Source organism: Schistocerca americana, chromosome 3, assembly GCF_021461395.2.
Source record: "Schistocerca americana isolate TAMUIC-IGC-003095 chromosome 3, iqSchAmer2.1, whole genome shotgun sequence".
Classification (NCBI taxonomy): domain Eukaryota; kingdom Metazoa; phylum Arthropoda; class Insecta; order Orthoptera; family Acrididae; genus Schistocerca; species Schistocerca americana.
The window spans coordinates 432,000,794-432,016,891 of record NC_060121.1 but is presented as its reverse complement, the minus strand read 5'-3'; the positions used below and the strand labels follow the sequence as shown (position 1 = coordinate 432,016,891).

The window sequence follows — 16,098 nt, the reverse complement described above, 5'->3', positions numbered from 1 at the left end:
AGTTCCGGTCCACAACCGCAAAACTTCGATTAAAGTTTTGTTTCTTTCTTTTTTTTTTAGCAAACCGGTCATGGTGACACGGAGTGGGACAGCGTGGCGCTTGATTTGACAGCCGCCGGCTGCTCGGCGCGGTGCCCGTCTGTTCGCGAGTATCGGGCCGCCGCGCGGCGAGGTGCGGGTCACGTGACCGCTGCGGACGTCGCGTGGCTTGGGAGCGCTGGAGGGGGAGGGAGGGAGGGGGCTGCTATAGCGGCCGCGCGCCTCGCTCTCGTGGACACAGTGCAGCTCGGCCATCCAGTTCTGCGCACAGCCGGTTCCGCAGCAGCAGGTAGTTTCGCTGACCGCCGCCGACCCCGAGAACGCCGCCGTTGCCGCCGCCGCCGCCGCCCACATCCCCGACATACGGTGCGCCGCCCCTCTGCCCTAGGGTGAGTGCCAGCCGCTGCTGCTCTCCTGACCACTGTCTTCCGCCGGCGCCGCGCAGAAGAACAGCGAAGTGCTGGGCACATTCCGTTGTCGCCGGCGAAGCAAACAGTGCGACGACAGAGTGCGACTTCTGTTCGAGACATCGCATAGCTTACAGTGTACCTATCGTTTCCCATTCCTTTTCCTATTACATTCCGCGCGTTTATTAGCGAGATTCGGCTGCATTCTCAGGTACTAAGGTCCTTCGGGTGTTCGTAGTAGTGTTGCTATGTTCTTTCTACATCTACAATGTATACTATGATCTGCATAGCAGACTGTACTTCCATTGTGTCAGGTACTAAAGTTTCTTACCATTTCACTTGCATATGGAGCGCTGGAAGAATGGTAAGCGTCTGTGTGTTCTGTGATTGGCCTAACGTTGCCTTCGCGGACCCTACCAGATCAATAAGCAGGTTTTTTTTAGTATGTTCCTAAACTCCTCGCTCAGTACTGTTTCTTGAAACGAAAGTAGGCCTTCACGGAATAGTCGGCGTCAATTTTAAAGCGTCTGGGAGTTCAGTCTTTTCAGCATCTCAGTGGTGCTACCCGTGGACTAAATAAACGTGTGACCATTAATTCTGCTTCTTGTACTACGTAGGTGCATAACGTAGTGTTTTTCCATATGTTTCATAAACACAACATATTCACATAACACAGATTTCAGTCATCAGTAATATATCCTCCTTCACACCTGACTTCGGTGTTACCGTACTCAGTCTGCTGGCCACTATGCGATTCTGCGGCAGTAGAAAACACTTAATTGTTGAGACGAAGAACTCGTCGAACCATGTTTGGAGAGCATTTTTATCCGCAAAGAACGTTCCTTGAAGGCTGTTCGATTGAGAGAGGAAAAGGTGAAAATCTGAGGGCGCAAGATCAGGTGAATAGCATTGGCGCCCAATGACTTCCCAACTCAACTCCTGTGTAGCGTTTTTTGTCAGTCTAGCAGAATGCAGGCCAGCGGTATCGTGATGTAGCGTCACTTCAAGGAGTCTTCCTGGTCGTTGTTCTTGGTTTTCATCTGTAACACGTCTCAGTTGTTGACAATAAATGCCGGCAGTGATAGTTATACCTCGGACAATCAGTTCGCAGTACACCACACCGTCACTGTTCCACCAGTTGCATAACGTTACCTTTCGTGGATGGGCGCAGGTTTTAGTACTGGGATTTGCTGCTTTGTTTGGGCTCAAGCATTCCATTCTTTTCCTTTTGTCAGTAAAGACGCCACTTCTCGTCACCAGTAACGATACGGGATAAGAATGATAGGTGTTGTTCACGAGCCAATTGACGACAAACAAGTAGAAATGCGCATATGGACAACCGCTCATTTCTGTGGTTTCTGTTTAGAGCACACCCAATTTTTGAACATTTTCCGGTGTATACAAATGTCGCACGATCGTGGACTGACCACAGTTCATCAATTTTCCAGTTCTCTGGTACATTGATGTGGATCGTTTTGGATTAATGCGTTTGCAGGATCTTCGTCAAACCCTGAAGGTCTTCCCGAGCGTGATGACTCACTAATGTCAAAACAATCCTCCTTAAGACGAGAAAACCAATATCTTGTCCGTGCTCTGTCCAATGGCATTATCCCCGTACACGGTGCAAATGTTCCAGGGTGCCTCCACTGCATTCACCCCTCTACTGAACTCAAACAGACGAATATGTTGGAATGTTGCAATTTCTCCACTTGGCACTCCATTTTTTAGCCTCTACAGATCAACTCACTATCTCTAAACGACAAAATGAGAATACATAAACTCACATAGCAACAGTGAACTAAAAATAATTACCATTTATAAATAAACCCATAGCAACCGGAATACCAACATGCAAAACATAAACTTTACGAACTTATGCACCAACACGATATGTAGTATCGACGATACCATTACCTTTCTTTTTTTGTGCCGGTTTTCCCGCGGAGACGCAGGTTCGGCATGGTTGATCGGATGTGGCAATGTTAGTTGAAGGGGTGGCCGGATGCCCTTCCTGCCGCCACCCCGTACTCCCCCGGGAAGGAATTAGTGTATCTCAGCTGTCTGCGACGAGTGTAATCCATGGAATAGTGCGAAAGTGTTCAGATGTCTGCGAACCGTGTAACTGAGGTGGACGTGGGGACCAGCCAGGTATTCACCTAAGGGGATGTGGAAAACCGCCTAAAAACGACATCACCTTTATATGCTGTTATATTTAACCTGTTTCGACGATACAGTACGCCAGCTTCAGGCCCCTCTGTGATTCTGGGTGATCACGTTGATGTCGGGAATCATCACAATGCTTTATGTAGAAGGTGCAGAAAGATATTGGCGTCCAGAAAACTTCTTATCGTCTGTATTGCGACTGATTCTTGATGCTGACCTTTTCAAGCAGAATCGTAGAGTGGCCAGGAGACGCAGGAAACTGTGTACGGTAACACCGAAATCGATTCCATAATAAGTAAAACCAGCAAATACATGTGATGAAGTTGTAGTTGCTACATATAAGGTACGATATCAGCTATTGTCCGAGTATCCACCAGGAGATGGATGTACGGAAATTAATTCAGTCCTTCTTTGTATGCGACCAATATTAATCCTGTTTGGTATGTATTCTTAATAAGCATCCCACAGACTTGAGCTTTATTCTAGGATGGTTCGCGCGGGTATTTTGTAAGCACTCCCTTTAGCGTAGTGACTGCCCTTCGCCAGTATCTCACCAATGAATCGCGCGTACTTGACAAACGACTGAACATATGCGATACGTCCGTTTCAGATACATTCTAGTTTTTGCACCCGGGTAGTCGTTTGAGTTGACTGATTCCGATTGACACCGTAATCGTGGAATACTTGGTTTTTGCGTTTTGTGAAGTGCACAGTTTTACATTTCTGAATATTTAAAACGAAAACGCCAATATTTGTTCACTTTGAAATCTTGTCACAGTGAATTTCTGTGCAGCATTTTTCAGAGAGTAGATCATCATAGTTAATTTCATCATCAGCCAAATATCCGAGATTCAGTCTTAACGTAGGCCGTAGTGTCCGGGCGGCTCTAGCCGCTACAGTCTGGAACCGCGCGACCGCTACGAACGCAGGTTCGAATCCTGCCTCTGGCATGGATGTGTGTGATGTCTTTAGGTTAGTTAGGTTTAAGTAGTTCTAAGTTATAGGGGACTGATGACCTCAGCAGTTAAGTCCCATAGTGCTCAGAGCCATTTGAACCTGCCGTTCCATTCAGTGACGGTATATCATCAAATTTGATACGCTTAACATACAGGCCGAGAAAGGTGATAGTAAAAGACTATTAGCGTTGTAAAGAACATATCGCGAAAACTGAAAACCTGTGTCAGGCCTGCTCTCGAACCTGTATTCATGCTTTCTGCGAGAAACCTTCTTAATCATTTGGCTACCTGAGCACCTCCATATCTGATTCAAACTCACATTGATACTAATTTTCGTTAGACACAATACGTTCATTACATTACAGGTCCAGAAATTCTTACGGGTTCTCGCTGATATAATTTCACGTCACTTCATCTTCACTGATTTCATCATCAACAATCCAGTCACTGCACTTCACTGTATTTGATTCGGGGCGTATTAGCGATGTAATACACAAGTAGTGCGAGAATAAGAGTCCGTGGTTGTGGTCAGTTTCAGTAAAATCCGTCTGGGTGTGTGATGGTGTCATGCTAAAATGTGAACGTATCCGCCAAGACTAGGACTTCGTCTCTGGAGATGTTTTAGAGTATAATTATCAACTGCGCCGAAATACTGGCTCATGTAAAACCACAATGAACAATCCAGAAGACTTTTATCGAAATTCAATTAGTGTGTCGCATTTGGCGACAGTCGCATCATAAAAATAGTGTATTGTTAAATACGTTGACCTAAAATGTATTGCTCATTTAGTAGGATCACTGAACTGGAACATCAACAATCAGTCTTTAAATTGTTTTTCATTTAATTTGGGAGGCAGCTAGGTCGCAGTACCACATGTGTCTTATGACCTGTTTCACCTGCGTCAAGTCATCTTTAGATATGCAATTATTTGATTTATATATACAAAAAACGAGACTAACTGCATTAGCGTCACGCACGCCTCGACATGTCGGTAGCAAGTGACGGAGCACCAACGATGCTAATGCGATTGGCCATACATAAATTACAAAATCAAAATTCAGTACATGGTTTCATCCAGCCAATACTAGTCGGAAAATAAAATACTGTTACGATCTATAGCGTTAATCGTTGCAGTGAAAAAAAATCACATAGATTCTCTCGTTGATAAAAAAGTAAGATACTAGAAAACTGTAATCTGTCTAATGGACATACTGGTTATAAAACTCACTCTAGAATAAAAAGTTAGAATGGTCATATGGTTAACTCGTAGCAAGTGTAACCGAAATGTTGCGACTTCTGAACTGACAAGCAAGTGTAGAGTAACGTCTAAGGTATCGCCAAAATTCGACATAGAAAACACAAAAAAATCTTGTATTCACAACCATGGGAATTGAGAAGATAAAAAAAGTTCAGTGCCACCTTGCCACCCTTATTATCACTCTCCACTTTTAATGTAGCCTCCAATAAAAATTATAGAGCTTTACTAATTGAAAAGACAGATTATATGGAAGTTGGAATTTGAACAGTACAGAGGACCTATCAGGTTTGTTGTCTTCCTTTTATTTTAGCAAGCTATCTTTGGTCTATATATGCGTATTGTGTTTTGTAATCTAGTTCATTCCATCAGCTTGTGCAGAATTAAAACCGAATTGTTTTCAAACACGAGACTTATTTGGGAGGTGTTTGTTTCAGACTGCAAATTGACAATGACCGTTATGAATTTCTATTGTTTTCATATCGCCTTAGTGGTTACACAGTGTAGAATCATTATTATTATTACTCGTCGACAACGAGGACGTAAGTGTTGTTTAAAGCAGGAATCGTTTGTGCCTTTGTTTTGATGAGGCCGTTTTCAGAGGTTTCTTAATATTTTATGGAGACTTTGACAAAACATTCGATGGCATAGCAGCTGAATACTGGTCTCGTGATCTGCTGGTGCGCGAGTAACCTCGACAAAGAAAACGAGGTATGGCTGTTACATTTTCGACCACTAGGTATCTCGCTGGAACTTATTGGTAATATTTGGAAACATAGCCTGTTAGGTTTGTGAGTAGCAGCAGAGACGTTGCTCCGCAAAGAGGTAATTCCCCGCCCGACAGACGAGCATGCATTGGCGGCTGCTTGCAGACCAATCACGACCCGAGACTACGGCCATCTGCTTCCCGACTGCGCGAAACCCTGAAAGTGGCCGCCTCCGATTTACGTAACTTGTGCGTGCGTCTTCAATGCCAGCGAATTCAGATTTAGCGCTCGCTGCGTGCGCGTTTATTTTTGAGAGGCGGGGACAGTTCACGCAGCCTACTGTTTCGGATTGCGTACGCTTGCTTCACTTATATATGACTCCAAAATAATACGCGTCTTAATATAGTAGACATGAGTATAATCTGAATAACATTTATGTATTTTTTCACACTGCTGGCCATTGAAGTTGCAACAACATGTGGGTGGCATGCTACAAACAACTGTCAACATACTTGGTTATTCAAATGATTAGCACTTCAGCGTAACCACACAATGTAGGCAAGGGTAACGCCATCCAGATTATTTGTATAAGCAAAGATTACGCAGTGGGTTTCTTATTCAGTAACAACAATTGATTGTTGGCTACTTGTGAGAAGATCATGTTATGCCTCATACACACATCAACAGAAGTTTTGTATCACCCCGATACGTCGTTCGGTGGTGTTGCTATTGTGACTATTCCTGTACCAATGGGAAGGTCATCCCTGGCGTTTGTAAACACACACACACGGTTAACATGATTGCTACATCGAGGGTTCGAACTTAAATAGTGGCAACTATTTATTCACAACCCATACAAAAGAGATACATGTTTGCACCTGTTACTGTCCTTCAAAGTAGTCACCAGCGTTGTGTAGAACCCGTTGCCAGCAATGTGGAAGGCGCAGTATACCGTTAGCAGAGCCTGTTCTGTTGGTGGTGCGAATGGAGTGGTCTATTGCCTGTCGAATCTCTGGAACAGTTCTGAAGCGAATGCCACCATCAGTGCACAATATTGATGTCCGTTTTTGGAGCATCTCCTGCGACCAGCTTTGCGGAAGATGCGGCGACACTTTCTGCCCAACCCACCCACCATTTTTCAGGAAAAGGCACGCGCGCATACAGCGCAAGCTGTGGCTGCTCTGTTCGGTCGATGGGCCTGGGAAGTAGTGTACCATCCACCATACCCCCCCCCCCCCCCCGGACTTACGTCCTTCTGATTTTGGTCAGAAGATTACGAAGATAAAGGAACCACGTCGTGGCATTCGCTTCAGAACTGTTCCTGAGATTCGACAGGCAGTAGACCGCTCCATTCGCACCATCAACAGAACAGGCCCTGCTAACGGTATACTACGCCTTCCACATCGCTGGCAACGGATTCTACACAACTATGGTGACTACTCTGAAGGACAGTAACAGGTGCAAACATGTAACTCCTTTGTATCGGTTGTGAATAAATAGTTGCCACTATTTAAGTTCCAACCCTCGTACATACAGGCAGAACGCCGCACTCGAATGGATTGCAGCGTTTCAGTTGAAAGTAAAGCAACTGTAGGGACGCTTTAGAGATATCTGTGGAACAGGAGATTGAATGTCCGTCATGCCACGAAGGAGAGTCGCGACCAATTATGGGGTACGAATAAACACTTTGCGCGCAGAACGCATGTCAACCAGGGAATTTGCTCGATGTGTGCACCAGAATCAAAGTGACGTAGTGCGGACATGGAATCGGTTCCAAGAGACAGGTGGTTTTGAAGACTCGCACCGCACAGGCTGTCCACATTCGACAGGTGCAAAAGATGATCGATACCTACGAATGTAGTAGAGTCAATAGAACCGTGGGTTGAGTGCTCCAGAACTGGATTCGGTGTTTAAAGAGTCTACAGGACGTCATGTATCGCTCCAAATTGTTAGAAGACGTTTGTTTGATGTGAATCTCCATTCCCGAGGACGATGGTGAACATCACGTTGTGCACAACACATTGGACTCCGTTAAAATGAACAAGAAATCGCACAGAATAGACTCTCCAGGGTTGGCTTCGCGCAATGTTTAAGGACGAAGTTAGAGTCTATTTGTATTCTGAAAAACTTATCAGCGTGTTTGGAGATTACTCGGTAACGTCTAACGCCTCAGACATTGTTCCACACATGCAACAAGGTGGTGGCGGGGTGATGTTCTTGGTTGGCATTACACGGGGTCATCACACACTTCTCGGGGTTGTTTAGGGTAGCACACTGATGTGCGGTATAGGGACAAGTTTCTGCAACCTATAGTGGGACTGTATGGCAAACATTGTGGTGAAAATTTCATCTTGGTGGACGATAACTCGCTTGCTCATTGTATTGTGCTCGTGGACACGTTGATTCAGCGTGCTAGGGTCACCAGACGGGGTGGTATGCCTGTTCCCTAGACCTTCTCCGGACATGAACTCAATCGAACGTATGTAGAATCGATTGGCATAAGCTGTTTTCGGATGGCCACGTATTCTGCACGGCTTTGCAGAATCGCGACTGAAGAGTGGGAGCATTTGGATCAGGGATGGTTTGACGATCTCATCGATGGTGTGTCACGACGGATTCAAGCCTGCATCCTTGCAAAGGGACGTTTCACCACGTATTGACGTTGTTCAGGACTGCTGTGAAAAACCCCCCGTGGGAAACAGACGATTTTTCGTTACGCAGTGTTTTTAGTCGTATTATCCTTTTACTATTTGGCGATCTGGACACGTTGCAGATGAATATATATACACGCTCAGAGTCAATTCACCTTTCTTGTGCCTTGAATTTCGAAATAAAGGGGTGATGCAAAACTTTTGTTGATGCCTGTAAGACAAGGAGAAACTTCTATCGGTATTTGTCAGAAATCGACAGCGTCAGGACCTCTGCCTATTGAGGCTGCGGTTTTATTGTTCCTCAACTCTGCTGTATTCCCCAACCGTTATATGAATGTAGAATCGATAGGTTCAAGATGAGCATACTCACCACCACACAGGATCATATAGGCACCACGCGATTAGGGTCTGAGAGGACGGACAAACTGCTCGCTCGGCCATGCAGGATCGTGCAACCATGTCAGGCACCTTGAGTCGAGAAATGGGCTTCTTTGCAGAAAAAAAACAAGAATCCACACAAACAGAGCTCTGACGTCTGCAGCACCACTGATGTTAACAAGACGGAGATTGTTGAGGCGTCCCTTCACCAAGCAGTAGACGCTTGCCGACAGTGGCACTGCGCCCAAAGCCAACAATGGTCACAGGGTCAGCACCGCTTCGAATTTCCAGACAAGTTCCCTGTGTGGAGGCCCGAGGCCCCGAGAAGACCACCACCTTCATCACTATGATAAGGACCAGATTCTGGCGTTCTTGTTCGCAAAGCCGGTAATTTGGTCAGTAACAGTTACATTTCTAATGTGTTAAGATTGGTGGCTGTAGCTTACCTTAGAGGTCACAGTGACCTTATCTTCCAGCAACATAAAAAAAGACCAACTTAATTAAGAACTGAACGTTTCCTGTGTTGACCTATCTCGATACAGAAGATGTTCGAGTGCTACCCGCCCAGAACATTCACGAGGACCTTCACCCATTGAACTGGTCATGAGACACTGGCACGCCTCCACTCGCCAGCCACTAAGACTGAGGGCTGAAGCAGTAAGGAGTGATGTATATATATCGTCTAAGCTCAGTTTGACTCGACACCTAGTCGGGTTAGAGCCACTGTTGACAATAAAGGTGCCAGCTCTGTGTACTAACTTTAACACATTGTACATCTCCAACTACATACAAATTTGATCATCTTTTCTTCCTACTACACACTCACTATAAGTAAAATCTCAAACCGAATAGCAAGAACACTACAAGCAGCGAAGTGTGTAATTCAGCATGCTCTGTAATTCCCAATGTCCAGCAGTCTGTACACAGTGGATCAAAGACTTTTATCGTCTTCTTATACTAAAATTGCCTAGTTCTCACTTTCTTTCTTCAAATAACGCGTTCTGGCAGGTTGTCGTCATCAGATCAATAACTCAAAAAATCAATACATCGTATTACGTCATATACTATCTGACGTACTATTTGGCGTTTTTTTTGGTCTGATGATGGCAGTCGGCCGTCTAGTCGGTACAGTCATTTACAATCTGATGTAACACGATATATCGATTTGTTAACTTTTTGATCTGATGATGGCATTATGCTGAAACTGGTTATCCGTTTAAAGAAGTAAAGTGCCATATAAACAGACAATTTTTATTTAAGTGTATCAGGGTCACCGAACTCTATGATGAGTTCCTGTTTTCCATTATCATGATATCTTGTGCCTTTGATTTCCGGTTTAACTCTCACCAGAAGTGTGTTACACCTTTGGGGGGAAAAGAGGAAATTATTTTTTTGAAGTTTTCTATTCTAAAGAATCAACAGTTATGCGACTGAAATGCAAATTAAATAAAACAACCCAGCTCGGCTCTCTTAATGGGATGATACTGGTTGGTTGGTTGTTTTGGGGAAGGAGACCAGACAGAGTGGTCATCGGTCTTATCGGATTAGGGAAGGAAGTCGGCCATGCCCTTTCAGAGGAACCATCCCGGCATTTCCCTGGAATGATTTAGGGAAATCACGGAAAACCTAAATCAGGATAGCCGGACGCGAGATTGAACCGTCGTCCTCCCGAATGTGAGTCCAGTGTCTAACCACTGCGCCACCTCGCTCGGTGGACGATACTGACAGAAGACGAATGGTCGTCTGGTGCATTTCAAATAAGAGCTACGGCATAATTACTGTGTACGAAATATGCAGGTCGGCCTAAGACTTTAGGGTCTAAATTACACAGACAGTAAAACTGAATATTATTTGAAAATGAATACTTTAGGCGATGAGAGGTCTTGACTGGGTAAGGTACGTGTTTCTAAACTAATTTTATCTGCCAGCAGCCGGCCGGTGTGGCCGTGCGGTTCTAGGCGCTTCAGTCTGGAACCGCGTGACCGCTACGGTCGCAGGTTCGAATCCTGCCTCGGGCATGGATGTGTGTGATGTCCTTAGGTTAATTAGGTTTAAGTAGTTCTAGGGGACTGATGACCACACATGTGAAGTCCCATAGTGCTCAGAGCCATTTGAACCATTTATCTGACAGCAAACAGTACCAGCCAAATCGGCATTAGTAGTGGTACCTTCAAAAACAAGCAATCAGACGTGTTATTCTCCAACTTATCCCGCCGCCATTCATGACGAAATATATTTGGGCAAGCGACAGTGTTGCTATCAGCAGGTACCCTGATCATTTCGTCAAGCATTCAGTCTCCTGTAACGTCTCCATGGTAAATTTTATCACTGTCTGACGACTCTTTAAGGAACCGCTAAAGTTATTTAACGTACGGAGTGCCCGGGAAACTGTCTACAAGTACAGAAAGAAATTCCAAACAGGTGTCATCCTAACTGGAACGAATTTATAGTCTTGGGAAGACACGTAAGAGGAACTGAGTTGTTCCAGCCACGGAGAACTGGCCTAGATTTTCGTAAACAATTACTTATTCATTATAATTTGAGGGGATGTTACACCAAAAAGCACTCGACAATTTGCCAGTAAAATGCGCGCTTCTTAGAAAGGAGACCAATATGGAAAGCACTGATATAGCAGTATCTAGTAACTCACTACCCAGTTCGGGGAGTGTCACTCAATAGTTTCTGAGCACATGGCAAGTGGCCGAAAGGACATAGTGATCGACAGCGGAAACAGTACAGAAAATCCGAAAGGACAAACCGAGAGGAATCCAAAACACGAAAGCCAAGAATGGTCAACAGTGTATGATCAAAAGCGCAATAGGAAACAGAGAGAAATAGCCATCAGCACGCGAGTGTGTGTGTGTGTGTGTGTGTGTGTATGTGTGTGCGAATAGTGATGACGACGACCGGCAAGCTTGGCATACTTCAACAGAACTGAACGAGGAAAGTCTGTCCACTTTCTTCCCAGATTACGCCACCAGAGGGACTTGCCAACTGACGCCAAGTCCACTCTTCCCGCAGTACGGCCTTGAAACCAAACACAACTTTAGACGCCCATCGCGGCCCAACGCTGTAAATTCATCTCGACATCACAGCGACGATACTAAACAGTAGTTGCATACCTACAGAAAACGACGTTTGCAAGCAACTGGTGCAAATGATTTCGAAGCCAGTGTTCAGTTCTATAAACTGAATATGCAGTACAGTATCACAGTGATATACTTCGTACAGTTTCTATTGTTGACGTGTAAGAGAACTTTTCACTATTATGATGTTCTCAACAGCCACAATAATCGAACTTGTAGTGGTTAAAATCCAACGCTACTCTCTTCTCGTGCTGTCGCCGAATACTTTCTATTAATCTGTGGTCTCGGCTTGTTCAAAGTTAACTAAACGAACCGTGTTATACCACTGAACGGTGCATATTAACTGGAGTTCATTCGAATTCTGCTGCCACAGAGGTTGGAGGTTGTACTTCTTTCTACATAAAAATTCGTCGTCTCTGAACTGTTCCTCTACTGTACGTAGTACACACTGCTCTAAAATGTGTTCATATCCTTTCGCATTTAGCGTTTTCTTAATTTAAATAATGGGATCATACTATAACCACGAAAAACACGCCCCTACCGTAACACCACCTCCTCCGTACTTCGCTGTCGGCAGGTGACGTTCTTCAGGCAATCTCCAAACGCATCTGACTATCACAGGACAAAGCGTGATCAATCACTCCTATAACTCGTTTCCAGTCGTCCACTGTCCAACGACGTAGCTCGTTGCTCCACTTCGAACGCCACGTAGCGTTGATCACAGAAAAGTGTGGCTCATTAGCATCTGCTCGAGGACAGTTGTATCCCATTCTTTTTAACTACCTTCGCACTGTCATTGCGCTGGTTGGACTGTTGGTAGCACTTTGTAACTTATGAGTGATTCCTTTTGCTGATGTCATGCGATTTCTTTTTTACAACGAGTCTCCACAACGCTCGATGGTTTGTTCTCGTCAGTACACGAGATGCCCGGTTTAGCTGTCGTTGTTCCTTCGATTTTGCACCCTACAATCACATCGGCAACAATCGACTTCGGCAGCTTGGGAAGAGCTGAAATGTCTCTGGTTTGTTACTCAGATGACATCCAATGACTATTAAACAGTAGAAGCGACTGACCTCTTTCAGGCGACCAATGCTGCTGTTACTGCTTCTCTGATAACTACACAGTACTCCCCTACTTATTTTTTACTGCCCTGACGTCTAGTGGTTCATTCCGTATTACATATTGGTGTCCGGATAGTTCTGATTAAATAGCATATATGCTACATATTCCGAAGCTAAGGCTCTTCATCAGGTTCCCTTGACTAAATCGAGTTCAAAGCTAGTCCAGAGTAGTAGCAGTATTCTCGATTTATTTGACTGGTTTCTCACGTCACGCGCAAGTTTTCTTACATATTATTGCCATGGTGGCGTCCATTAGTGCGTCTACATCTGCATTTGTATCCACATCTATGAACAGACGCCAGCCGACGGTGTGTTGCCATGTTCCATTGTCGAATGTCATCTGCGAAGAATAATTATCGGTGAATTTCCTTATTAGCTTTAACTGTGTGTGTTGACGATGACGTCATGCGGTGTTGGATATATGAGGGTACTCGCGTCTAATTGGTGATACTAGTCAAATAAATCAAATAGCATGCGTCAGTGGCGATTCATCAGTACGTTAGTTCAGTATCAGTTTGAAGAAAGAACCTGTAATAGATAGCAACTAGAAGCAAATTTACCTGGGGCCATCGGTATGAAATCTCATAATTATTTCCAACGCGAAACGAACGAGCTCTTTCCCCGCCCCCCTCCCCTCCCCTTCAGCTCAGGCTCCGAGTACGCTAATTCCACGTGTACATGGACATGCATTTCAATCATTTTTGCATCCCAATCTAACGAACTGTGTCGACATACATTATATGATACTAAATGCTGCCAATTATTATACCACTCACTGTTAATAGCATTTTACTTGGTTCAGGTTTTAGCTGTCGATGCTGGCAGGTCCAGATTTAACACGTACTGTAAATTTATTTAATATTCGTCTGCCTTCCACTGTACAACGAATTTCGTCACTAATTCTGCTTCCGTCGATCGCTATGAGTCAAGAATTTATCCAGATAGTAAAATACAGAGAAAGATAGTAAACACGGCAGCATTTGATGCTACTCAAGCCACTGTGAACACGCTTGGTCTTCATTCTCAAACGGCTTAAAGTGGTCCAGAGACTGGTCTGGACTAGCCACTTCACTGAGCTTTTTTGCATCGCACTGCTGAGCGGCAAATTAGATCCCAGTCCACTCCACAAATCGCCCGCGGCGTCTCTTATCAGTCAACACAATTGGCTTCATTATCATTCCTTGTCGGCTCTGACGGAGCAATTACCATCGCTTCTTCTGTCGGGCGCCGATAAGAGTCAAAGTTTTATCGTTTTTTTTTTTTATTATCAGGAGACTCTTGAGAAGTCACATTTGAAGGGCGGCGGCAGGTGTCAAAGTTCGATACACATACAGCGTTTGTAATCAGGGGGAGAAATTGTTATACAGGTTCCCGTACCACAGCAGTTACCACTGAACACTATCAGTGAAAATTCGAAACTGCTGCCAGACTGGGGTTCGAACCTGCTAACTTTGCCTTTCGAAGTCAAATGCTCTATTGACTGAACTGTGAACCTTCCCTCATAGCTTTTCTTCCGCCAGTAGCTCATCTCTTGCCTTCGAAACTAATTTAGCTGTCAATCCGCTACAAAGTAAAAATTATTCTGAAAATAATCTCCCATCTGTGGCTAATCCATGTGTCCTCAGTATCCTTTCTTCCAGAAGTGCTAGTCCCGCAAGATACGCGAGAGAACTACTGTGAAATTTATAAGATAGGAGGTAAGTTACAGGCAGAAGTAAAGCTGTTATGGTGGACTCGTGAGTTGTTGGTGGATAGCTGAGTCGGTAGGTTTTAGTTCCCGCCCGACTCACTGTTTTGATCTGCCACGAAGTTTCATATCAGCGCAAACTCTGCTTCAGAGTGAAAATTTGTTCTGGAATTTCAGGCAACATGGCATGGAGGAAAGAAATGTATGTCTGGAGAACAGGGAAGCGGAATGCAGACTTCAATGAATTCAATTAATTTTTCAGGTCTTTTATGCATAAAAGATCGTTCTCCGTTAAAACAGACAAATTACCCTCATAATCAATCGATTTCCTTTCTTCATCTTTATTGTCACCAGGAAAGGAAATCATTTCTTGCAATTTTTTATGCTACCGTGTCATTTGTACTATACAAATGCAAGGATTTGAATTTTTCCCTTCTGCTAAGCGATGATTTGAATGTACCATAGTAGCTGTACATTATCCGGGAGACTAATGGGATGCGGTTGAAATATAATAGAGAAAAATACACGTCAGCCCTTTCTGTTCTTGGAGCGGAGGTTTGTGTTTAACCTACCGCTGATGGATATGAAGCACCCCTTCATCTAGAGACTGCCTGTGGTGTGACTTTATTTGAACTATCCCGCCCAACAACAGCATCAAATGTATTAGAGGAACCACGGTAAACCTGAGGAACTCCGGACGGGGTATCGAACTCGTGTTCAGTGCTCGCAACATTGCGGCACTTGGCTCGATGTTTTGCTCTTATTTCTATCGGTTTTCAACAGCGCGATGTAAATACATCTTTCTTTAAAGACTCAAGAGTATACGATATTTTCAGTCTGGAGTTGAACAAATGCAATCCACTGTACTATTCTACTAGCTTATCCGCATGGCACAAGTTAATGAATAACTGCGTTGAATGAGGAACTGGCATTGAAAGAGACAATCACCTACATCTGATGGAACATTCCACGATAACGGCGATGTATAGATCTACTATATAATAATGACGTGTGACGAGGGCCTCCCGTCGGGTAGACCGCTCGCCTGGTGCAAGTCTTTCGATTTAACACCACTTCGGCGACCTGCGCCTCGATGGGGATGAAATGATGATGATCAGGACAACACAACACCCAGTGCGCTTCAGAGCCTTGGAGCTCCATATCCGGTCCATCCCTTGGTGCAACGGAGCCAGCAATCCCTCCATTCTTTTGCTGATGATGGCTCTCCTGTTAGCTTTATTTGGGTTCCAGGCCATGTAGAAGTGCCTGGGATGAGGCTGCTGATGCTGCGGTCAAGGCTGCAGTCCTCCTGCCTCGGCCAGCCTCCCTTTGTGTCCCATCGTCTGACATTAGTGGGGTTGTTTGTAAGAGGATTGTGTCATTTGGGATACTTGCTCGTCACTTCAAGAAAATAAGCTCCGGGCCATAAAACCGTTCCCAACAGCTTGGACAACCTCCTCCCGACCATCTCAGTGAGAGGAGGTCCTTTTGGCCAGGTTGCGGATTGGGCATTGCCGGTTTAGCCACTGCTACCTGCTATCCGGTGACCCCGCCCCGCAGTGCCCTTGTGGTCATGCATTGACAGTGCGCCATGTTTTATTGTCGTGTCCCCGTTTTAATCAATCTCGTGTTGTCCTGTCACTGCC

At 44.8% G+C, this 16,098-nt stretch overlaps 1 protein-coding gene across 2 annotated transcripts in view; it reads left to right on the top strand.

The window, feature by feature from the left end:
* Positions 1-271: 271 nt before the first annotated feature.
* Positions 272-16,098, top strand: part of LOC124605459 (facilitated trehalose transporter Tret1-like) — a 200,653-nt gene continuing 184,826 nt past the window's right edge. Inside the window, exon 1 of one of the 2 annotated variants that reach the window (XM_047137148.1) lies at positions 272-428. The gene's annotated coding sequence lies outside the window, so the exon portion shown is untranslated. The remainder of the gene's footprint in view (positions 429-16,098) is intronic. The other variant, XM_047137146.1, reaches the window with a different exon arrangement.